Below are 25999 nucleotides of genomic sequence, written 5' to 3'. Positions count from 1 at the left end.
ACAATCCTCTCAGTGTTTGATTTCACTTAAGCTACTTGCTTCTAGCAAATGCCAAGGATACAAAGACTGTTCTATATTCATTATGGCTTAAAACATGATTGTTTCCCCTGCCACCACCGGCAAGATAATTTTTTAAATAGAGCAATGTTCAGTTGTTTTTCAACCTAAACAAGTTTTGAACCGATGGGCATCTGGTTATAGAGATAATAATCGAAAGATTCACAGATGGGTTAAGACTGGAATGCTGGCTTATCAAATAGCTAGATTAGACGGGCAGTACGAAAACAAAGACAAATAATTCCAAGTGATTCAAATAGTGACTTTTAATTTTTTTTAAGATTTTATTGATTTGAGAGAGAGAGAGAGAGAAAGAGAGAGAGAGAGAGCATGCATGTGCATGAGAAGCGGGGAGAGGAAGAGACAGAGGGAGAAGCAGACTCCCTACTAATCAGGGAGCTGCATGCAGGGCTCAATCCCAGTGGATCCCAGTGACCCAGGATCATGGCCTAAGGCAGATGCTTCACCCACTGAGCCACCCAGGTGCTCCTCAAGTAGTGTCTTTTAAAACACTTATTATCATCAACTCCATCCAAGGGATTTTCGTTTTTTCTCTTTCTCTTTTTTCATTCATCAAAATGCATGGGATGGCTACCTTTGGACCACCGGCACTCTGGAAACACATAAAACTGAAGAAATCATTTAAGAAATAACATGAAATAGCATATAATTAAGTTCAAAATTAATGACACAGATGTAAATTCTGTCAGTTTGAGGAACACAAGATCGGAAAATGGTCCATGGAAATGATGAGAAAGGAGCTTTGGGTACAATGATTCCAATCAATGTCTGTGCTTAGTGGGGCTATAGAGGCCACATACAAAAAAAAAAAATGCAGAACACAGGAGCGGAGTTACTAAGGACGATTGCATTTTTTCATGCTTTGTTTCTCTCTTAAGCAAGAGTTAATTGGACAGTCCCCTTAAAACTATAACTTCTTCATAAAGAGGCACAGGGCTTGCTGCACAGGCCAGGAACAGTTGTCAGGAAGCTATTGTGCACACTGGCAAAGTGCTGGGCCGGGGGCGGGGGATGGAGAGGTCCAAAGCCCATAGGAAGGAGATGATTGGTATTTGCTGGCAGCACAGTCTTTGAAGCAGGCAAAGTAGAGACGTACATCCTCGTTCCACAGTTCACAAGGTGGGTGATTCTGGGCAAACCATGAACCCTCTACTAGAACGTAAGGCAGACCATGAAACAGGCAGGCAAGGGACACAAGCAAAGTACCCCAAGGATTCAGAGGAGGGAGAGATGGAGCTCGGCCGATGGAAGAGAGCCACTGGATTCCAAGACATGGGGTCTCAAAAGCCAGGTAGGAGAAGCACATGAAGGTAGTGAGGGAAGGCGGGAGCCGAAGAGGAAGGGGCTGAGTGGGGAAAGCCCTCCTCCCCGCAACTTGGGCAAACAGGCCACTGTGGCCTGACCGGACATTAGGCAGGGGCATGGGACAGCCTGGAAAGGAGATGAGAGGCACCTGCCACTGCATGAAAGCAGGCTGAACTTCAGAAGACGGCCCTGCATGCGGTCTAGAGAGGAGGGACATCCCTGCTCTGGAGGGAATGCCACTGCAGCTCTAGAGTCCCGCAGGTGCCTGGATGTGACCGAGGCTGTGAACCTGGAAGGCCTGCCTGATGCCAGGAAGAACAGATGGGAAGGGCTGGGCAGTGGTAGCAGAATCAGGGAGCGCAGCCAGGAGGCAAGAGGGCCCGGGTGGGAGCGGGGGTTGTGGAGATCAGGGGACAGGACAGACGGAGCCCGATGGGGACGCAGTCACAGAGCCAGGAGCGACAACACGTGGCAGGAGACTGAAGGGGGACACGACACGGACAGACAAGCAAGTGCCTGGCCTTCATGAGGAGGGCCACTGGCTGGATAGGTCCTGTCGCTCTGGGGTGGAGAAAATGTACAACAAAGAGTTCTTGATTTACATACTTGCTGCAAATGTGCTTTCTGTATGTGGCACTTTATGATACCTTTATTCTTTTCTTTAAACAGCTTTATTACTTTTTTATTGAGGTGAAATTCACATCACATCACATTTTAAAGCACGTGATTCAGTGGCATTTAGTAGTCAAAAGTCATGCAACTACCAGCTCTGTCTAGTTCCAAAATATTTTCAGCCTCCCAAGGGTGACAGGGTACCCACAAAGTCATCACTCGCCCTCGTCCCTTGCCCCCAGTCCCAGGTGAGCTCCAAATGGCTGTCTGCTCCTATGGATTTCCTATTCTGGATCTTCACAGAATATGTCACCCTTTGTCCCTGGCTTCTTTCACTGAGCATGATATTTTCCAGGTTTGGCCAAGTGGTACCATGTAGCATTCCCTTCTAGGACATCTTTACTTTGGGAAATTCCAAAGAAAATGGGGAAACTAGTTTCAGTGCTTGAAGTAAAAGTGCAATCGTTCTTACTGTCTGCTGCAACTAGAAATAACTACATTTATATTTGATAGCAAGAGCCTGCAGAGGAAGGAAATCTCCCTCAATTTGCTCTAAGCTCACACACACACACACACACACACACACACACACACACTCACTATTTAAAAAAGTTATACAGCCAGTGTCTTCTATCATGACATAAAGGAATGAGCTTAAAGACCTTTATTAGACATTGTAGGTAATTCACTCCCACCAATAATTTCATAGTAGTAAATATGTGTAACACAGAAGAATGTATCCTTCTCATAAATATTTATGACTTGAAAACTGAAGATTTTAAGGTAAATAAAATTTTATTTTGGAAGTGCGCTTGAGAGAAAGGTGGGGCAGAGATGAGGAGCCCAAAGAACTTAATAATAACAAAAGCTACTTTTAATATGCAGACACATGTTAAAACAATTTTGAAGCTCTGAGGTTGAACACAGGATACAGATGTAACCTCTTGTTATTAAAATTATTTTGACGGTAATCTTCATTTAGTGGCCCAGTTTCACCAGGGTCACCTGGATAGCACACTGCACATCAAGCATGAGGTTCTAAGTCGCCACGTATACATAAACATGGCCAAATCAAGCCAGATAAAGTACTACATAATAAGTAGCACCTAATGCCTGTGTCACACTTTAGACAAAAGTCACTTGGTGTCTACTGGCTTCGTTGACAAACCTGTGGTCAGTGCATCAGGAAGGAATATGATTACTATTAGTCCATTTTCAAAGATAAGAACCCTAGGTCAGGTGGTGGCATCCACACATAGACTCTATCCTGCAAGGTGCTGGGCTTTCAGGAACATCCTGATGATTTGTGAAGAAGACTGGATGGAAAAGACACCTTAAAAAGATATCTGTTGAATTCCTGAGCCACTCTGCCACCATTAGATGAGAGCTGTTACCCTCTGAGTTCACTTACTAGCCTCTTGTTCTTTTTCCCCATATTTTGACTGTAAGAGAGCTTTTGGATTTCTGTGAGCACCTGAGATGCAGTGGCTCCTCCCAAAGAATGGACAGTGTTCTTTTAAGGGGTGCTTTTGTAATGACACTCTTTTCCATGCCATTAGGGGCCTAGGCATTTCTTTACAATTTTATTCTTGGTTTATAATTGCAGAAAGTAAGACTCAGAAACCTTCTAAAATTTCCAGGTAAAATGGAGCACAAATAACAAAATTCTTTATCTACATATATAAAAGTCATTTACATACATATATAATGTCTATAATATATATTTTCTAAAACTCGAGAAAATATAATCTACTTAAAATGAAAAGAAAGCTATTTAATCTCAAGAACTACAGACTCCAAAAGATTTCTGTGGAAAGAGAACCATTAACGTGTTCTGCCAATACTAATCCTGAATATTCCATTCGCTTCGTCTTGCAAAGTATTATTCAGCCTGCAGAGGGAGGAGAGCTAAGAACAGATTAGGGGGTGAGTACTCTCCACTGTGACATGGATGAGGGCCCAGAAGCACACCAAATGCTCACTGGGGCTTCCATAACTTATGTCTGCTCTTGATTAGGATCTGCCATGGAGACTACAGAGGCTGTGGTGGACAGACAAGCCCTTTCTAGAAGCACAAAATTAGCAAACATGCACCTGACATGCCAGAAAATGGCAGCCTGTCTAGATAAGCAGCTCCAGTCCTACTACTCAATAGTACCAGGGTCTGCTCACCTAAGGCCTTGGTAAGGCTCTTGGCTGAGTCTCCTCTTCAATTAAATCAGCTAACCCTGTCCAAACCCTTCCAAACAGTCTCCTTAGTGAAATGCTCTCTGATTCATACAGGACATAGTCAACATAGCACATGACCTAGAAGGTCTAACTGATGTCACTGGGTGAACCTTGGGAGGTCAATGAAAGCCTCTGTTTTGTCACCTTTGCAGAGTTGACGATGTCAGAAACCTCAAGAGATTACATAAATACAAAGAAACAATGCTAAACTGGAAATACTTAAAGATACATGGAAAAAGAATTATGTAGATGGAACTTCCCTAAAAATGGGGTGTAAAATGATGATATGATATGATATGATGATATGATATACCAAAACAGCTTCCCCTCAGAGTGAGTTTAAATCAGCCTTGTTACCAACCATAATGGCCCGTGTTCTGGAATCCTGATTTTGAGCACTTTCCCCTAAGTCAACTATTTATACCTGCCTGTGGATTTGCTAACCTTCCCGTAAGTTCTCCAGAGTCCATACTGTTGACTCTAAGTCACTAGAAAACAACAACAACAAAAACAACAACTATTCAGACTTTAATACCAAAATATTAATTTCTCTCTAATTTTTATATATAATTTAATAGAAATATACCTATGGCTCTGTTTTCTCAAGGGAAAACTTAAAGTAAAAACTTAAAAAAAAATCAATTGTCTCAGAATACCAAAGCTTCGTTATGCCATGCATTCAGCACGTCCTCTATGGATGACATGAGGCCACAAGGTCCATGTGTGTCAATAAACAGAAACCTCCAAATACAGCGTGTTATCTCTGTATCCGTCCATGGCAGCGCTGTGGCAGGGATGTACTCTCTGTATAGAGAGAGATCGCTTCTTGCCACATCTTCCTTGTGTGGGAGACTTTCTTTCCCACCCCTCTGTGGGCACTTCTTCCGTAGGAGTAAAGACACAGGACTCAATGTGCAAGGCGGCTTCAGGAAGTTTTGCCTCCAACATCGCTGTACACTGATGTCAGGTTTTGGTCAAGGAGAATCTTGTTCTCCTGCCCGTCTATGAAAGAGGTGAATGTTTTCTAGATGAATAAGTCCCTTCTGAGCCTCATCCTTAAGAGCTGCAGCCTTTCAGAGCCACAGAGTAGAAGAGAAACATCGAGTCACTAAACTGGTCACTAAATGTCCAAAATGGTAGACAGATTTTTTTTTTAAAGTTATCACCTCCCAGGGTGTAGGAACAAAGGGACTTGGGAGATGACAGGAAGAGTCCTGGGGGGTGGGGAGTAACAACCAGTTGGAAATACGCAGTAAATACTAACATCTTTTCTATGGTTGCAGAAATAGGCATTGGGCAAGAAACTTATGAAAAATGAATCATTCAGAGAGAAATAAACAAGCAGAGCAAAAAAAAAAAAAGAAAGTTTTTCCTCATGTGTCATTCAATGGCATAAACTGATGCCTCTGACACAGACTTTTGCAATGTGTGTGAATGGGCTTTGCCCAATCCCGACTGAAAAAATTATTTGAGAACATTCACAGCGTGTGAAAATACATAGAAGCCATGGAGTGAAGGGGCCCGCCAGAGTGTCTGCAGCATTACCAGTGTCAGTCAGGAGAGACTAGTGTCCTCAGAAGCTCTCCTTCCCACCCATGACTTTTCCAACAGCTCAGCCAGCTCTCCATTCATGAATCACCATTCTTTCTTCATCTGTGGCAAAACAAACCCTGGTTGCCTGACATGGATCCTTCTGGCCAAGCCAGCACCCTTCCTTCCTCCTGGTGGCCAGGCAACATTTCATTCTGGCCTTTCTGAAAACTCCTTGTTTAGGACCCTGACCCATCTCATCCTAGCCTGGACAGTGGGATGGAGTGGATGATCACGGAAGAATCCAAGTACCTGGCTTCCCGAGTATCTTGGACTCTCCAAGCTGGACAAACCCAGCTTCCCAACCACATGGGAAGGTTTACTGTGAGGTTTCTACAGGATGGCATATCCAGATCAAAGCTTCTCCAGAAGCTTTTCTTGGGATATAAAAATCCTTGGTGTTCTTTCATTTTCTGTAGGAGACTTCCTGTTCTCTGCTGAACTAACATGATATGAACTCAAGAAGGAGAATATCTGACTGGGAATGTTAATAGCCTTTGGGTTACAAGGCAGATTAAAAAAAAAAAAAGAAGAAGAAGAAGAGCCAACCTTGAGCCAACAGCAGAGTCAAGCTCTTCTTCTCTGAAATTAATTCTACTGCACTTTGTGCAGAAAGGGGACAGACCAGTAAGATTCACAATCCCAGCTTGAATTGTCTCCTTCCTTGCTGGCCACAGAGAAGCAAGCAACCACTAGATACTCTGAAGAGTGGGGATGGATCCACATGCCAAATACCTAACAATTCCCAATGCAAAGACAGACATAATGCTAATTACTGACCTTGAACTTGTATTACATGTTGTAAGCCATGAAGAAGGTATTGAAGCATAAATGATCTCACTACTCACAGTGAGATCTATGAAGTCATTATGGAAAAAAAATAAAGTAATAAGCTTTGGGCTGGGAAATTGATAGTTTTTTGAAAATTAAATTTCTTTCTTGCACATTCATTTAATAAGTATTTATTGTAGGAACTAGGCATATTAATGAACAGAATCAGTACAATTCTCTGCCCTCTTGGGGATTACATTCCCAGTACACAGATGAAGGTTACACAACTCAATAGACATGTGCAAGGCTGGCCTTAGTGAGAAGAACACACACATGCCTCTGTGAGCATTTTCAATGAATCTGGAAAACTTCTCTAGGGTTCAAAAAGGTCTTTCATGCAGCACAATGGGGACAAAAAAAAAAATCCCCATTTAGAGTCCATTCCTTGGATTAAGCTGTGTCCCATGAAGGCTCATTAGTTTTTATATTGACTGTGGTTAGGGTTCCTGAGATGTTGCTGTACTAGAAGATCAGGCAGGAGAGGGGCTTTGGAATAGCATCAAGGGAGAAGGGAAGGCGAGTAGGAGCTAGAAGATAGGCAGGTGGAAGACCCAGTGCAGATTCTGCCTCCCAAACAAAATGGCCTGGCAACTAGAATGCCGTTGGTGACTTTATTTGCCCCCATGACTGGACAAAAGGGGTTCGGCCTCACTTAACATCTGTGTCTTCACTCTCAGGATGTTCTACGCACATCAAACCAATTTCCTTTTATTGAATTATTGGAGTAAAATGATGAGCTGTTTTAGGCTTCCCAGCATCTATTCTACTTTTCTTTGATTTCTCCTTTCTTTATGTTGGAGATCCAAATAGCAAGTGTTCCCAGTGTTTAAACTCAAAGTATTGATAATTATATTGCAATAAATTCCTGATGGTTCAAAGGTAAATCATCAACATTCTCAGTTTTCAGTGCTAAATGGGGCCATTCATACCTGCCTAATTCTACCCCTTTGTTGCAGAGATGATGATTCTGATAATTGGCCCTAATTCATACAGCTGGTCCCTACAAGAGAAAAAAGTGGGAGACAGTTCTACCCCAAGGACAAGGTTCTTCTCAGTACCCCAATCTTTGAAAAGGATATGGGCCCTTTCTCTCTCTCTCTTTCTTCTCTTCTCTTCTCTTCTCTTCTCTCTCTTCTCTTCTCTTCTCTCTCTTCTCTTCTCTCTCTTCTCTTTCTCTTTCTCTTTCTCTTTCTCTTCTCTTCTCTTCTCTTCTCTTCTCCTCTCCTCTCCTCTCCTCTCCTCTCCTCTCCTCTCCTCTCCTCCTCTCCTCTCCTCTCCTCTCCTCTCCTCTCCTCTCCTCTCCTCTCCTCTCCTCTCTTCTCTTCTCTTCTCTTCTCTTCTCTTCTCTTCTCTTCTCTCTCTTCTCTCTCTTTCTCTCTCTCTCTCTCTCTCTCTCTCTCTCTTTCATTCTTATGTCATCTACTTTCTCTCTGGCCACTTCTTCAAGTGTCTGCACTGAGATGCGGTCAGGAACATGGAAAGGTGACAGATAGATTTGTTTAACTCTGCCAGGGCTTGTTTAATATTCTAAAAGGAATTTGGAATCAGTTAAACTGTCTTTAACCTGAGACGTGTTTGCATAGCTCAGGGATTTAAATGATGATGCTAGTATCAATAATTGAAGCAAAGAGACAAAAATGCATACTTAATATTCAGATATCATATTCCTAAAGAATTTTAAAAGGGGGCTTTACAAAGCAAACAATCCTTATTTTAAAGAACAATTCCAAAGAGCAAATATTAAGCATGTGCTGTGTTGGCTCTAGCCTTGCCCTTGTGGGTGGTGTACCAACAAGCCAGACAACATGTGATGTGAATTGCTCTGGGAGCCACAAGCAGGGTAATAAGCAGGGCTTTACAAAGCCCTCAACAAAGACATGAGAGCCTTGAAAGGCCAGCCTGAGGACGCCTGGGCTCAGCTATGAGCAGACCTGGGAATACCTTCTGGTTACCCTCCAGGCTCATTGTAAGGGTAACCAGAAGGGACTTCTGTGGGTCATCCCTAAGAAGTCCAGATCCTGCATCAAAACTAGGATGATTTTCTTCTCCAAAGTGAATCTTGGATACCACTCAGGGGATTGTCTTTTGGCAGACCTCTTCAGGAGTAGACCCAACTGTCCTTTGGCTAGACAGGGATGAGGACCAATTGTTGCCATTTCCCTTAAAGCTGTGCTTTGAAGTCTTTGCCTTATATCTGTTTGGCCATGCACAGTTGGCTGACCCAGATGTAGAGGATGAGCCCAGTGGCCTAAGGTAAGCCTGTCTCAAACACCGCATTTTTATTATCCCCAAAGGCGATGGTGATGACCTGGAAAGGCTCACAGACCTACTCTTAATTTTTTTTCTTAACAGTAGCAACAATCCTGGCAGTAGAAAGCAGATATTCCAAAGTGCATATCTTCTGCTGTGCATTTAGGCATGTTCTTTATTAGTGATATTTACTTATTTTGGTAACTTTCCTAAGGTCATAAATATTAAGAATATTTTTTCATTGTTTACTAATCATTTTCAAGTATTTTTATGTGTTATGTTGGCAGAATCTATAAAAATATTAATAGAAATTTTATGTGGAGATATGTTTTCCTTTTATTATGTAAATGTACATCATGGGGCAGGGAAAGCGAATTTCCTAAAGCCCAATATCAAAAACATAATTAAGTACTATTTTTGCACTCTAATAAAGAGATGAACATTGCTTCAGCTGTTAAATACAGCTTCTGTCTCACAATTAGGTGTTTAAGTGATAGATTTGTTTCTCTTATTCATATAACTTCATTCCAATGATATAGAGAGATTTGAGATGCTGTGCCCCATCTTGTGCTTATGAAGCAGTTCCAATGTGCAATTTGTCCTGTCAATTGGCTCTTGGATGTGTGAAGTTGGAAATATCATCATTGTCACTGTCAAAGACAGAAGCGATTTATCTGGAAGGCACTGAAGTGTGCCCCTGAAGACAAAGTCACTTAATAAAAGTGACACCACATTGAAACCTACATCCTCTCATCGGGCCCCTTCTGGCGAGCTGGCTCAAGGATGGTCGAACCTGGCATTGTTTCACTGAGTGGCACAAGTGCAATTTATTTCATGACAAGTCTGATATCTCCCCTTCTGCTTTATATTCAGTGGGGTATACTGGAGAGGGACAGACATTCAGCAGAGCTCTCTAGGCCCCAAAATGTTCACAATGAGAAAATTCTCTAAATGATAAATCAATACCGAGGACATTGCTTGAGAGTTATCCTGACAAATGGATTCAAGGGATAAGCACGGTGGCAGGTGAAAAATGTCACCAATTTTCGTCCTTGTAACACTTTATCAATTCATTTTCCTTAGTGCACAATTCATTAGAAATGGACCAGAGAAGGCATTAAACATTTAGAAAGAATCATATCGAGACACTTGGTTGGAGGTCATAAAATCAACACACCAATCTATGGGCTGCAAGTCTAGAGCTCTTAATCAAAGGCCAGTGAAGGCTGGAAACAAGAGAGGTATACTGAAGCTAACTAAAGATGAAATTACTATGTATTCCAGAGAAATGACCACTTATGTTCAGACAAAGACCTCTATGTGAATGTTCATGGAAGCTTTATTGGTGATAGCCCCAAAATGGAATCCATCCAGATGTCTCTCAATAGGCAAATGGTTTAGTCAAATGGTGACAGAGCCATCCCATGGAATGAACTGTTGACACCTGGAACGACCAGATGGATTTCCAGGGAATTCTGCTGGGTGAAAACAATCCCCAAAAGTGACACCCTGTATGATTCCAATCTGTATAGCACTTCAGAGAAGGGAACAGATAGATTGGTGTTGCTGGAGTGAGGGGTGGAGTGTGGGTGGGAGACAGGAGAGTGCCGTTAAAGATGAGCAACATGAGGACTCACTGTTGTAAGGGACACGTTTAGAATCTTCCCTATGGGGCTGAATATATGCCTATACTTGTGCAAAAGTTTCACAGAACTAAATACACACATGCATCACGAGTTCAAGTAAAACTTGGCAAATTAAGATGGGTGGCTGATATGATTGTGGCATTACATGACAGTTTTGCAAAGTGTTACCATTGGAGAAAAGTGGATAAAGTGTTGGGGAACTCTCTGGGTTATTTCTTAACAACTGCATGTGAATCAATGATCCCAACAGAAATATTAATTTAAAAAGTCAGCTCATCCATCTTATTAAGAGTTGTTTTTCTAATAAAGCTATCTCTTATTTATAATTATTTATCAAAATTTATAATATAATTACACTGTTCTGATCAATGCATATGCATATTAATTGTACGGGTAACTCAAACCAGAAGATATTTAAATTTAAAGACATATGGTCAAAGAAAATAATTTTTGAAAATGTCCATTGTTTACATATTTTCCTTGCAGAAGAAATATGACAGGATGGGAAATAAACGATTAAACAACATTCTGAAATCCATTCTCTCCCTTTATGGGGGAAAGGGAGAGTGATCCTAGAAGAGAAAGAAATGCTCTGGTTTCATCTCCTTGTCAGTTTGTTAATGACAGACCTTGTGCCATTTGCTAGCAGGCAAGTCCTTATCTGTAGAATGCTCTTTGCAGGGTATATCTATTTGCCAAGAATTGGTCGTGGTAAACAAACCTGAAATCTGTAGAGCTACAGCACGTGGCTTCCAGGAAAAGGACTCTTAAGCTACATAACTAAGTATAAAATGGAAATGCTTTAAGGTTTAAAAGGTTCTCCTCTGCATAACCATATACAATATTAGGTATCTCCTGTGTTCTCTGGGCTAGACCACTTATGGTACAGCAAGAAGGAACTGAAAGAGCCTCACTGATGGTCCTAGATCTCACCTTGTTTTGCTTGTGCCAACTGTTTCCTTGAAATTATTAGTAAAGTTCACTGGATGAAATTTCTGACCTGAAAATCCAATTCTCTGTGTAATCTCATGGGTGGTCAATAGCCTTTCAAACAGACACTGATATTATTTTAGGATGACATATGGTGGGGTTTCAGGGGCTGCAGGAGAGGATAGAAGGACTGACTAGGAAGGGAAAGAAATACTGTAGAATTTATGATTGTTAGGAAGGAAAAGAAATGCTGTAGAATTTACGATCATTAAAGAATTACTTACTATTGTAAGTAATGCTGTTGTGAACATGGGCGTATGGATATCTTTTCCAGTTAGTGTCTTTTAGTTGTTGTTGTTTTGTTTTGGTGTTTTTCCAGGGGTGGAATTGCTGGATTATATGGTAGTTCTTTTCTTCTTCTTCTTCTTCTTCTTCTTCTTCTTCTTCTTCTTCTTCTTCTCTCTTCTCTTCTCCTTCTTCTTTTTTTTTTTTTTAAGTAGACTCCACACCCAGCATGGAGCCCAGTGTGGGGCTTGAACTCATGACCTTGAGATCAAGAGTCAGGCACTTAACTGACTGAGCCACCCAGGTGCCCTATGGTAGTACTATTTTTAATTTTGGGGGATCCCCCATTCTGTATTCCATACTGTGGCTTACCAATTTACAATTCCATCAACAGTGCATAAGGGTTTTCTTTTCTTCACATTCATGCCAGCACTTGTTGTCTCTTATCTTCTTGATGATGGCCATTTTATTTTTTTTATTTTTTTTAAAGATTTTATTTATTTATTCATGAGAGACACAGAGAGAAAGAGAGGCAGAGACACAGGCAGAGGGAGAAGCAGGCTCCTTGCGCGGAGCCCGATGCGGGACTCGATCCCAGGTCTCCAGGGTCACGCCCTGGGCTGAAGGTGGCGCTAAACCGCTGAGCCACCTGGGCTGCCCAATGATGGCCATTTTAATAGGCATGAGGCAGTATCTCATTGTGGTTTAATTTACATTTCCTTAATGATTAGTGATGTGGGCATCTTTCATATATCTCTTGGCTTTTTGTATATCTTCTTTGGGGAAATGCCTATTCAAGACCTTTGCCCATTTTTTAATTGTTGTTATTGTTTTTGCTACTGAGATACATGAGTTCTTATATATTTTGGATATTAACGCCCTAGATGGTTATGCAAATGATATGTGGCTTGACATTTTTTCTCCATTTCATAGATTGCCTTTTGATGTTATTTTATTTTATTTTGTTGCTGTGCAGAAACTTTTTAGTTTGATAAAGTCCCACTTGCTTATTTTTTATTTCATTGCTTGTCTTTTAGGTGTCATATCCAAACATCATTGCCAAGACCCAATAGCCAGGACATGGAAACAACCTAAGCGTCCATTGGTTGATGAATGCCTAAAGAAGTTGTGATATATATTTATAATTATTCAGCCATAAAAAAACTGGGGAAGTCTTACCATTTACAACAACATGAATGGATCTAGAAGACATCATGCTAAGTGAAATAAGTCAAACAGAGAAAGACAGATACTGTATGCTCTCATTTATATGTGATATCTAAAACAAAACAAAAGAAAAACTCCCAAACCTCCAAATAAACAACAAAACAAAACAACCCTCACAAACAAAAATATCAGATTTGTGGTTACCAGAGGCAGGGGTGAGAGTGAGGGGAATGTGAAGGATGGTGGTCAGAAAGTACGAACTTCCAGTTATAATTAAGTGCTAGACATGTAACGTACAACAGGATGACTATAGCTAACATTGCCCTATGGTATACAGGAGGGTTGTTAAGAGAGAAAATCCTATAAGTTCTCATCACAAGGAGAATATTATCTTTTCCTTTTTCTTTTTATTGTATCTATGTGAGAAGCTGAGTGCCAGCTATACTTACTGTGGTACTCATTTCACAATATATGTAAATCAAACTATTAGGCTGAATGCCTTAAACTTATACAATGATGTATGTCAATTCTTTCTCAATAAAACTGGAAAAAAACAGTGTCTGGCATACAAGTACACTAGCATAAATTGAAAGAAAAAAAAAGAATGTATGTTCATGATATTTTTTTTAAAGAGATGCTAGTTTGGTGCATAGGTTATACTGACTACATTTAAAGAGCCATGTAGCAATTTTATTGAAAATTGCAGTATTTTAGGGGTGCCTGGGTGGCTCAGTCAGTTGAGATCTGCATTAGGTTCAGGTCATAACCCTAAGGTCCTGGGATCCAGTCCTGCATCGAGCTCCCTGCTCAGTGCACGTTCTGTTTGTCCCTCTCCCTCTGTCCCGTCCCCCTTTTTGTTCTCTCTCTCTCTCTCTCAAAAAATAAAATATTTTAAAAAATGAAAAAATAAAATTACAGTATTTTAAATAGAATAGAAATTATATCCTTTGCAACTGTTTAAATGTACAATGGAAATATTCACTATATAACTTAAAAATATATAGTCAACTAGAATACCGATATTCTTGTAGAAAACTGAATGAAACCCCTAGAATATGTCTTACCTCACTGTTACTTAAAAGATCTACTCATCACTAGAGAAATGTTAACTAAAACTACACTGAGATGCCTTTCTCACTTACCAGACTGGTAAAAAATAAGTATGGTACACATTGTGTTCACAAGGCTACGGAGAAAGAGACCCTCTTATGTACTGAAGACTGGGGTACCAACTGACACAAACTTTTTGGAAGGGAATTGATAATACAAAACAAAACTACACAAGATCAATGAATACCTGGCTCAGTGCTAATTTAAACAGAAAAAGATATTTTTATAACATATAGTTGAGTAAACAATCTTGAAGGTTAAATTTAGTTTTTAGATACATTCAACCAAGGACCTGTTTTTCATCAGCATCACCTCTTCCTGCTTATTGGATCAATCTATTTTGGTGATAGGTGACAAATACTATTCTAATTGTCCTGGACCACCCGTGTGTGTGTGTATGTGAAATAACACCTTTGACAATCGATCTGTAAATCTGTAATCACTCAACAGCTTTCCTTATTTACCTTCTATTTCCAAACAGAATCCAGCGCAAGATGTGAAAGTAATTTTTAATGACTCACCCCATCATGTTTTTATATTGTGAGTTAAAAGTCACCTGGGAACCTAACTTTCTAGCTATTAAACTATTCAACTCCGCTCAGGGAAATATTGTGACTGATAATACTGCTACTATTCACCTCCATGGTAGAGTTATCACATTGAAAAAAAGCCCTCAAGATTTCTCCTACTCGATTTCTTTGTGAGAAAGAAGGGTGATACCAAATATTTAGAAATAAAGGAACAAGTACTTACAGAGGCTTATGTTGTAGCTTTGAAGAGAGTCTGGTTAAAGTCATTGCTAATGAGTGTATTCTTACGAGAAGAAAAAAGAAAGAAGTTTCTCTTTCAGTGTTGGGAAAATAAGAATAAGGAACATAGCAGACTCACAGGAATCTTTTGAGATTAATGACCATTTCAACAAGTACAATTATTTTTAGTAAGAGTGCACTTGCACTGAAGCAAAGGTTTCAAATCTTGATGGATTAAGGAAAAGCAACAAGCTCTTCTGTTATTTTTCAAGAAGCACCTGCTCAGCAGCCAGAAGAGTCTTATTTTCAGCCACAGTTGAGTAACACTAGCTAGCAGTGCAAAGTGTACGATCACTGCCCAGTAGACAGACTCCAAATTGCTTCTCTTTGGTTAGCTCAGCAGAGGCAGAGAACCATGGGGACCAACAGCCCAGGTAAGCAGAAAACTCAACAAGGAACTCGAGGAGGAGACCTGTGAATGTCACCAGAAGGAAAGTCTGTGTGGCCAGCAAGGGAAGAATAAGGAAAACATCTACTCTATATCCTTTGAATTGGGTCTGATTTTCTAGGATCCAGAAACCTCATACACGTACAGCAGAGATACAGATAGCATGACTTCCAGATCCAAGCCAGGAAAGTAGATCTTTTTTTTTAAGAAGAATTTTATTTTCATTGTTTTAGGAAATGTCTCTTTATATAACATGCATAAGTTCCCCATAAATGCACCAGATTTCCCATATGGGTCCTTGTATATTGACTTTTTTTTGAGCTCTCCCAACATTCTTCTAATGAGCTTCTATGTGTTTCCACGTTCTTACAAACATACATCCTATTGGATCTGTTTTTCTGGAGAACTCTGAGTAATGTAAGTGGGATCCACCACCTCATCACTACTATCTCCCCCCTTTCCGGCTTACACCCCATCAATTGTCTTCCTCACTATCCCCTCTCCTTTTGTTAGGTAGCCCGAATGTTCCTCATTTATAGTCACCTCTCAACCTCTGTAATTGTGATACTATACAAAATCAAAGTTGTAAAATCTTTGGAGGGCAGTAGACTAAGAAAGCCAGACTTGATTTTTCTTCAACACTGAGTTGTACTTGGGGAAACAGTGATGATGAGTATTTGTGTTCATCACTTCCAGAAGGGAAAGGCCATTTTAGCCTCACATAGAAAGTGAACTTGCTCAAACTGTGGGGAGTTTAGAGCAGAGAGGACCTGCCTTCAGGACACCCTGGCTTCTCTCCTCTGTAGACTCCATGGCCTCACTTTGCCAAGTGCTTTGGGTTTCTTGCAAGTTCCCTGCATTTTGTCTTGCATAAAAATATCCGGGAATTCACAGTAACAGCTTATGTTAGAGGCTAGATCCCCAGAATACAAGTACAGGTGCCATGTTAACAGCATATGGCACACTGCGTGAGCCCAGAGTAAAAGAATAAAAATCAGTTAACCCTCCTTAACTTTCAACTTTTTAATGGCATGATAACATACCCATCATTGCCACTTTCCTAGTCTTAAAATTCAAGCTATTTTCATGTAAGGAGTTTATTTCCTTTTTGATGTTGGTCTATTTGTGATGGTGCATGAATGACAACAATGTAATAGTAATAGTCATAATATCAATTCATAAAACAAATGACTGGTATCCTGAGAAAATAAAGACATCAAGGAAACCTGAAATATAGCCAACCTGATGTTTAAAGTTATTTTATTTTTTTAGAAGATTTTATTTATTTATTTGAGAAAGAGAGAGAGAGCAAGAGCGGGGAGAGGGGCAGCGGGAGAGGGAGAAGCAGACTCTCTGCTGAGTAGGGAGCCCAATGTGAGGTTTGATCCCAGGACCCTGGGATTATGACCTCAGCTGAAGGCAGACACTTAACCGACTGAGCCACCCAGGCACCCCTCAAAGATGTCTTAAAATTAAAATTCCTCACTGACTGGCTAAAAGGAACAGGAATAGGCTGGTGGTAGTTTTAGTTTGTTTAGGGCTGTCCCACTTTGTTCAAGGCTTCTCTACCATCAGGCCTTTGTTACCTCAGTTGGCTTGAGGTCTTATTTTTTTTTTTTTTTGGTCAGTCTTTTTCACAAAACTGTGAATGTGCTCAGAAGGTAACCAGTGGGCACATGTATTCCCAGAGAGGCCATGCAAGAAACAAACAGGTGGGGACCAGAGTTTGGAGTGGAAACGAGATGAAAAGAAAACCTTCCCTTTCAAGCTCCAGCTATGATGAGGAGTTTCCAGAACCTGGAAGGACACTTCCATTAATAGTCAGCATCTCCAGCCCAGGCCGAGAAGCCTGCCCTACTTGCCCTGCACTTTCCTTCTTGGATTGGCTCTTCTCGGCCATCTCCCATGGCCTTCTGTCAGTCACAGACTCGTCTCAGGTTAAGGGCAGCAAATCTTTGCATTGTCACTGAACGTTCCTTGTTCCTTGAATTTGTGCAGTCACAGAATTGGCAGGTGAGGCTCCTTCTGTGACAGCAAGGCCTCTATTGCCTGCCTCAAGTGCCGATGGCCCAAATTAAACTTGACATTGCCTGTCTCTGTCCACAGTTGTTCTCCTCTGCCTGGTGACAATTCAATCCAGGGGTTAAAAGAGAAAATGGCCCTTGGAGCTTCTCACTGATTCCATCAAAGAACCCACTCACCCTACCAGCAGCCACACTGTGGCAGGGCAATATATTCCTTCCATTGAACAAATAGGTTCAGTTAAAAAGATCAACGGGCTGGGAGGGAGGCCACAATTTTTCACCAGTCAAACCTTAGTCTTAATACACAGACACACACACTCCCCTAACTTCCTGAAATCCCTTCCTAGCAAAGTTTGTTGAGTGTCAATGCTAAGAGAAAGGTTAGCATCTCCAAATTAGAAATGTGTGATGTGTGTGCGTGCATGCAATGTGTGCGCGTGCAAGTGAAAGAGGGAGAGAGATGAAAATGCACTTTGTGGCATGAGGAAACATGCCCCAGCTCTTCTTCTCATAGAGGTACATAGTGGGAAAATTAATAGGCCTGGTGAAATCTTATGAAAAACAAATCCTAATTTTTTCTCCTTAGTTTTCTTTCAGGAAAAATACGAAATAAAAACATAATTTAGTCCAAGGTAATGAAAAACTATCTCTAACCTAATTAAACTCACCACGACACCCCCATAATCCTTCAAGAGCAAAAAACAAGTGAGGTTTTTATTCTTTTAACTAGAAGCTTAGATTCAAAGAATGACTCTAAACAGAATCACCTCCCCAAAATATTTGATCCCTTGTTAGATTCTGGTTTGAACAACAGCAAAAAAATTTTACCTTGATGATTCCATTTTGCTTTCAAAATGTATAGGATATTCACCAATTTAAAATTTCTGGCATACAGGCCATATCTACTCACTATTGCCTTTACATGAGATTTAGAGCTCTCAGTAAAAAACAAACAAACCAACACCCTTCACCTTATACTGCCCAAATTAATGGGCAACATCTTCTATCATCTTGATTGCTGCAAAAGAACTCCCAATAAAAGAACAGTTATTTTGGAGTGTCCAGGAACACTCTCTTGTGACCCCCACAAAGCTGACAATCACCATTGGCTTCCAGAACCATGGAGAGTTTGAATCAACCTGGGAAAAGGGCTTCTGTTCCAGCTCTGGGCCACTCTTGCTCACTTGGCGCTACACAACTACATTTTTGTGCTCTGAGTGGTCCCATTTTTCTTGAGTCAATGTCTCACTCTTCTAGCAAAAGGAATTGAAATCCAGGCCAAAGGTCTGCACTGCAAGTAGACACCACATGAGCTGCCTCCACTTCCTCTCTGGTCAACATGCCCAAGGCAAACTTGTCCACCCAACTCCAGCTCTAAACTGGAAGCCCTCAGACACCAGGGGAGGGCAGGCAGAGAAGCAATTTTTGTACTAATCAAATCCGAACCCCAGTTCAGCCAGGTATGGATGACTTATTAACCCCACAATAAGAAAAAAAGCAAAACAAAGCACAATCCTCTTTATTTGAAGCCAATACAGCGCTAAGTGATGATCTGATTAGTATAAAAAGGAATAAAAACAAAATGAGATTTTTAAAAATGATAATATTCAATAAAAATAAAAATAAAAATGATAATATTCAATTTTATGTCACTGGGAAATTAATTTTTAAAAAAATACTTAATATTTCTAATTATTTTATTTATGAGTCTCATCCCAAATAAAAAAATAATAATAGTGCCTCATATTATGCAGTGATAACTCTCTGGCACTGTTTTACATTTTTTGTTTTTGTTTTTGTTTTTTTACTTTTTTAAAAAAACCACTTTATTGGGATATAGATCACATACAATTCAACCACTTGAAGTGTACAAATCCATGGCTTTCAGTATGTTCCTAGAGTTGGGCAATCATTACCACATTCAATCATGTAATTCATTTGTGCAATTCATTACTACATATGCCCATTAATAGAGACACTCCATTCCTCCCAGACCTAGGATATCATTAATCCACTATGTGCTTCTATAAATTTGCCTGTCCTGGACATTTCATATAAATGGGATCATATAATAATTAATTCCTCTTGTGACTGATTTCACTTGGCATAATGTTTTCAAGGTCCATCCATGGTGTTCCATGTGTCAGTACCTCCTTTTCGTTGGAGTGGACATGCATTTATTCCTCAGTTAATGGGATATCTAAGTTACCATCCTTTTACTTTAAAGTGGGCTACTTAGTTGGGACTTGCTTTTTTGTCCAGTCTTACGGTTTCTGCCTTTTAATTGGTGTATTTAGATCACTTACATTCAATTGCTATTTGGTTGTTACATGAACTTACTAATTCATATGAACTTATTAATTCTCACATAGCCTTGAGAGATAAATACTGTTATCATTCTCAATTTATATAGGAAGAACTGAGGGACAGAGAGGTTAAGTCACTTGTCAGAGGTCACACAGAAGTTTGATTTCACAGCCCAGTTATTAAATGCCTTTCATATCACTTCTTTGAATCAAGCTGGTATCTGTATTCAGACACTCTCTTTTTGCTCAAGTGCCTTCATCCTAAGACTGGGGATGTAATGAAATCAAGATCTCCCCTTACGATATATACACTCAAAAATATTTTGCCTTTTAGGGTGATCCCTAAAGTGGCAGATTACTGCCCGATACATTCTGTACATGGTAGCAGCAGTTATAATTTTATGACCCAAAGACAGGATCTTCCTGAGTGTGGATGAATGAGTTGAAGCCACATGCTATAGCATCTAGCAATTCTCTATCCAACAAACTCTCCTAATTGTGTCTTCCTACCTTGATAGAAGCACAAACTCTTCTTACTGTAGCATTCCAGTGGTTCTCTCTTTAAATCTCAGACTGAATTCGTAGGTTTTCAGGATGATTTGAAAGTTATCTAGGTAAGTTGGTGGGGACAGGTGACTTGGGGACCCTACTCTTCCGCCATCTTGCCCCACCTCCAAACCCTCCTAATTGACCTAGCTTATGGACACTCCCTTAAGAGCCCATTTTGGAGAAGCATCATCAACAAAACTCAGCCCTCTTTGTTACCAAGCTTTGTTCTACCCACATCCTCTGGCTAATCCTCACTACAGAATTCTTTAAAGAAATATTTAATAAGGGCTGCTGCACACGGTCTGGTGGGAGGGTCCCATAATGGGGACAGTTCTCCCTGTTGCAAAGGGGAATTTAATCCTTCCTGGGCTAGCATTGGTTTATTCTCTCAAAATATTTCTCTTCCATAGGAAAGAAGGAAAAGTAAATTCAAGGTGCTGGTCAGAGTAACAGGGCAGGTCCAAAGATTTGTCCTAAAAGCTTCACTCAGGGGTGCTAACCAGGGCAGGAAGGCGCAGAAGTCAAAGGGAAAATCAGAAGCAATGGCCATTGGTGTATATTAAAATGATAATGTATGCTACACTATTTTTTTTAGAAATGCAAGACTGTACTTTATGCTTTATTTCTAGAATTTTATATATGAAATAGATTAATTTCACAGATTTTCACAGATTTTATTTTATGAATTCATCACAATCTTTAAAGTAACAGTATCTGGGGTATTGTGCAAAATTTATATTGCAATATAGGATACTGTCATTTTGTTGGAGCTTGGCAATCACCACATGACCCAAGAAATTAAATGCAAAGTTGATTGTACATTAGCATTTTTCCAAGAAAGGAGTCATCACATTAATCAGAAAAGTGATTAGTGATGCAAAGAAGAAAAGGCACATTGCCTACACTAAGTTCCTAGAAGTAGAACTATGGTAGTGATGAATATGAACATTTTTAAAATTTTTTGACGTATATTTTAAAAGTGCCTTTCAGAAACCTTTTGCCAATTTTTATTCCCAATAGCTATGTATAAGACTCTTGCTCCATGCAGACACTTTTCAACAATAGTGATCATTATCTTTAGCAACTTTGTCAATTTAACAGATGAAAAAAGTTACCCTGTTATTTTTTTTATTGCTAGTAAGATTTTTTCAGATGTTTATTGGTGATATTTATTTCTCCCATGGTGAATGACCTATTCAATTTCTTTGCCCCTTTTTGCTTCTACAGAGGGCTGTTCCTCTTCCCAGTATTTGTATCTTACTCTGTTTTATATCTCATTATTTTGGCCAATATGTTCAGAACAATAATAGATAATACTGGTGATAATGGCAATCCTCATCTGTAGCCTGAATTTATTTGAAATGCAGGACAATTCCAGGACACCAGAAATGTACCAATGAGCAAAAAGAAGTAGCCAAATGTATTTCCACAATTTCTCTGTTACTAGAGATTATCAGTAGCTCAGATAACTGATGACCAAAAGCTTATAAGTCAATACAAGAAGCATGTTCCAATTTCTTTCCCAAGTTTAGCAGCTCAGAATTCCTGACATTAGTTTTCTAGGACTCAAATATCATAAGAAATTTGCTGACTGTATTCATGCTGTTTAAAAATTCAATCAGAGGGGGGAAATCTGAAAAACAGTCATCTACAAAGAACACACATAACTCTGAGAACAACTGGCTGCATTAGCTAGACACATTGAACAGACTTTTCCCAAAAGCACCTAATTCTCTATCAACTCAGTTTATCATAATCTTAGGAAAAAATCTACATACCAAGATATATCTATATACGTATTTATATATACACATCCACATCTACATGTACACATTTATGTGCAATTAACCTTACACAGTCAAAATTCTACAAATACTGATCACAGAAGAGGAAAACTGGAAGAGAATGCCAAAATAATAAATCATTTAGCTACAGAACTTTCCCAAATGACAGCCCCTGTTTCCTGAGGTTATCTTCTCATGGATCTCAAAAGAAGTGCCTTCCCTGAAGCAAGAGGAGAGACTGTGAGAACCTATAGCCATACAAAAAGCACTGCAGCCATCTCAGTGAACTCCCCCATTCGGGCAAGCAAGCGGTAGTTTCACATCTCCCTCACGTATCACAATGCAGAGTGAGGGCCATGACTGATGAAAACCTTGGAGATTTCTCCAGCTCTCAAAATGTATGGCCTCTCCAGCAGAGTTCTAAAATTGCATCAATTCTAAGCTGGGAAATGAAGGGCCCAAACAGCAAATCCATCATTCTGAGGTGAGCCAGACTCCACATCTGTAGAGGGCTTTTTTAGGCTAGGTGGAAGAGGCTCATAGGTCCTTAATATTTCCTTTCTACAAAGTCCATCTTCGAAAATAAATAAATAACACATAAATAAATAAAATCCATCTTTCCAAATATTTACATAAGTTTACCCTCATTTCACAGCATGGTAACTGCCAAGTAATGGTAGATTTGGAAATGTCTCAGGAAACCATGGCCACTCCACATCACACTGTGTGGATATCGGTGTGCACATACAGAACACTTGTATAGGACCCTTGCAGAGACATACTTGTCTTGCCATTCAGCTAGCCATTCAGTGTCCCATCTCAAACAAGCAGGGAAGCTGGGTATAAATCACCGATGGCTCTCTAATGAAGAAGCCATGACACCAATCCCAGGGTGGCAGTGGCCTCAGGGTTGTAACTGAAGGCCAAAAAATAAAAAATAAAAATCACATGCTTAATGTCAATCAGTGTTCTTCAGATGATTATTTTTTAAGCATCTCTTAACATTTTCTATGAAGAAAGTAACCACCTGCTACCCATTGATTAGAAACCCATCAGGCCTTCAATGCATAGAACATAAGAGAAAGCTTGAACAGAAATTTGGTAGGAGGGCTAATCAACAAATTGGTCTGACTCTGGTGTCCCTGAGTATCTAATTTCCTTGTAGGGCTCTCTACACACTCCCAACTATGGCCATAAATCTTGGGCTCTACACAAACTCTACTTCCACTTAATGGCCATTTTATGGGCAAACTCTGTTCCCTTCCTTTCTCCTGTTACATGGAGGGAACAAACTCAAACTGTCCATAGAGTTTTATAAAAAGGAATGGAACAGAAAATAAGAAGAAAATTTTAATCCATTTGAACAGATGAATATGCAAAAAAAAAAAAAAACAACAACAGCACTGAGATCCTAAAATAATCCAAATCCTTACATTAACTGAGTGGTGGATTTTATACTGAGGAGTTGGGCTAATTAGCTGATGCCCATTCTTGGACAAATTACTGAATCTTGGTTTTCTCATCCACAAGGTAAGGATTCATTCAACAAATATTTAGTGTCTCTGCTCTGTCAGATTCTGAGAACACAGCAGTGGCGGGGGGGAAGACAAGTGAAGCTCACATATATTATGTAATACAAGTAAACAACATTTACAGTATCGATTGTTACAGGGAGGAAATTAAAGGAGGGGAGGTGACTAAATGTCCAGCTCACTGTAGAGTCCTCAGTACAACACAGCAGGGCTGGAGGTGTCGCCTTCATGATGGTTATGAACTGATGTGGCTCAGCTTGCTGGTCCAGCTTGGATTCTTCTCCTCCAGGCCCCAAATCCTTTCATCCTGCCTGCTAGGCCATTTGGTAGATACCACTCTCCTCCTGTGACATCGGACTAAATCCTTCCATTTTGGCTACAGACAAATTTGGACCAAATAGCTCTCTTCAGAAAAGCACTAGCCAGCTAGTGAGAGGTCAGGCACATGCTCTAGTTTCCAGCCCATCCGAAGGGGAGAGAAATATGAGAGCTCAGAGTCCCAAGGAGGCTGGAGTCTTTCCAGCTCAGGCTTTCCCTGCAGGTCACATCAGGAGGATGCTGGTTAATTCCCACCCCCACTTCCATGAGCAAAGAATAATTTTATCTAAAGCAGTTTAATAATATTATAATGCCCAAATATTCAGAAAGGATATTTGCCTGGGTGGCTCAGTGGATGAGTGTCTGCCTTTGGCTCAGGTTGTGATCCCAGGAGTGATCTCAGGGTCCTGGGATCCACTCCCGCATCAAGCTCCCTGCATGGAGCCTGCTTCTCCCCGTGCCTAGGTCTCTGCCTCTTTGTGTGTCTCTCATGAATAAATAAATAAAATCTAAAAAAAAAAAAAAGAAAAAAAAGAAAAGAAAAAGAAAAGAAATATATTTGCACCTGTGGGATCCAAAGGTTACAACTGCCCAGAAGAGCATACAAGCAGAAAGTCATTTTCTCAAGGTTACTGGAAAAAATCACATAGAAAGACGTGTCTGTGTGTAAGGGGGCTCACGTATGAGCGCTCTTGTCAAAGAAGCCTTAGACTTCTTTATAATGCTGGCTATGGGGAGAAACTGTCCTGCTAGATTTTCTCTTTTAAAGATAGTTCTCTTTTCACTAATATGTTTAGTAATAAGTTTCCATAATAAGTTTCTGCCCTTTGCAAAGCTCATTGACCATTGCTACTTGTGACCAAGGGCTTTCTTACCTAACTACGGGGATTTGGCTCAGAGACCCTCTTTTTCAACAACTGGGGATCGATAAACTGCTTTGAAGACAGATTTATGTGTCGGGCCATTCTTTCCTCCAGAAGCCTTTACACATGAAATAAATTTCCTCGGTTATCCATTGTCTAATTTGGCCTGTGGGAAATATTACTTTCAAACAACACACACAAACAAATTGAACTGGAAACTATCTGAAGGCTACCTGGCATCTCATTGAGAGGAGGGACAAAGCATTCGACAGTAATGCCATGTGAATATTGATGGTAGACCAAGACAAAAAAAAAAAGCAGAATTTTACTTTACAGTATTTGTGAGTTTTCTTTATAAGCAGCAACTGAAATTAATAAAGGGCTCCAACATTAAAACGCATTTTTGTCTCAATTTGTATTCTTTAATGTGTGCCAAATGTAATTTTTGTGAAAACTATATTTCAATAAGTAAATGGTTTTAAGTGACATTTTAGTCAGCTATGATTATGAGCAACAGAAGCCTGTGCCACAAAAAAACTAATAGAACATTAGTAAACATAAACGTAATACAACCACTTCTAGGTAGAAGACATATTTCTATCAATTAAAACATCTGTGAGGCATATAAATGTATAAAAATATGCAAGACATATGGGCCATATTTTGATTCAAATTGTATTAAACTTCTTTTTCTTGACTGGACATTTCTCATAAAAGCAGGACTCTTGTCTGAGTTCTTAAACCTATTTGGGGAAACAGTTTAATTGAACACCAACAAAATAGGACTTTCGAAAACTGTAAACTCAGACACTTTAAGTACATTACACTGATTAGAGAATGAAAAACAAGCATTTGTTCATCCAAAACAAATATTTCCTGAGCATCTAAAATATGCCAGACACTGCTGCAGGCATATGGAGACAGAAGTGAATAAAACAGACAAAAATCTCTTTACGGAGGACAAAATCATTATCTTCTTATCTGTTGTAGTTCAAACTAGAAATGCTGGGCCCTGCCATTCTCAGGGCTACATCAACCTGAAAGGCAGGTCTCCCACAGCAAACATGCACAACTAAAGCCTCAGGTACACCCTCTCATCGTGCACAGAGTTCAAATTCACTTCATTTTATACCAACCAAGGCTAACTTTCACCTTCCAAATTGCATGACTGCTTTTGGACATAATATAAAATGTAAATTTGTGGTTTAAAGTTACCTGGAGCAATCACACTGAAGGGGCTCACCGATGAAATACCAAGCAACTGTCTGCTCCCAAGGAATACATTCTTTCTAAGGTTAAAGTAGTCGTAGCCACCCAAGCCATCAGTCAAGGCACACCCATGATCAAAGTTTTGGAATATCTTGGCAAAGGTTTTAGGACTGAGATTCAGAAA

General features: G+C 40.0%; 1 protein-coding gene across 1 annotated transcript in view; it reads right to left on the bottom strand.

Annotated features, from left to right (window-relative positions):
- PID1 (phosphotyrosine interaction domain containing 1) overlaps positions 1-25999 on the bottom strand; it is a 223876-nt gene that overhangs the window by 1136 nt on the left and 196741 nt on the right. The window lies entirely within an intron of this gene.

Source organism: Nyctereutes procyonoides, unplaced genomic scaffold (assembly GCF_905146905.1).
Source record: "Nyctereutes procyonoides isolate TBG_1078 unplaced genomic scaffold, NYPRO_anot_genome, whole genome shotgun sequence".
Taxonomy (NCBI): Eukaryota; Metazoa; Chordata; class Mammalia; order Carnivora; family Canidae; genus Nyctereutes; species Nyctereutes procyonoides.
The sequence above is the reverse complement of the archived record's forward strand: the minus strand, read 5'-3'. Positions and strand labels throughout refer to the sequence as shown.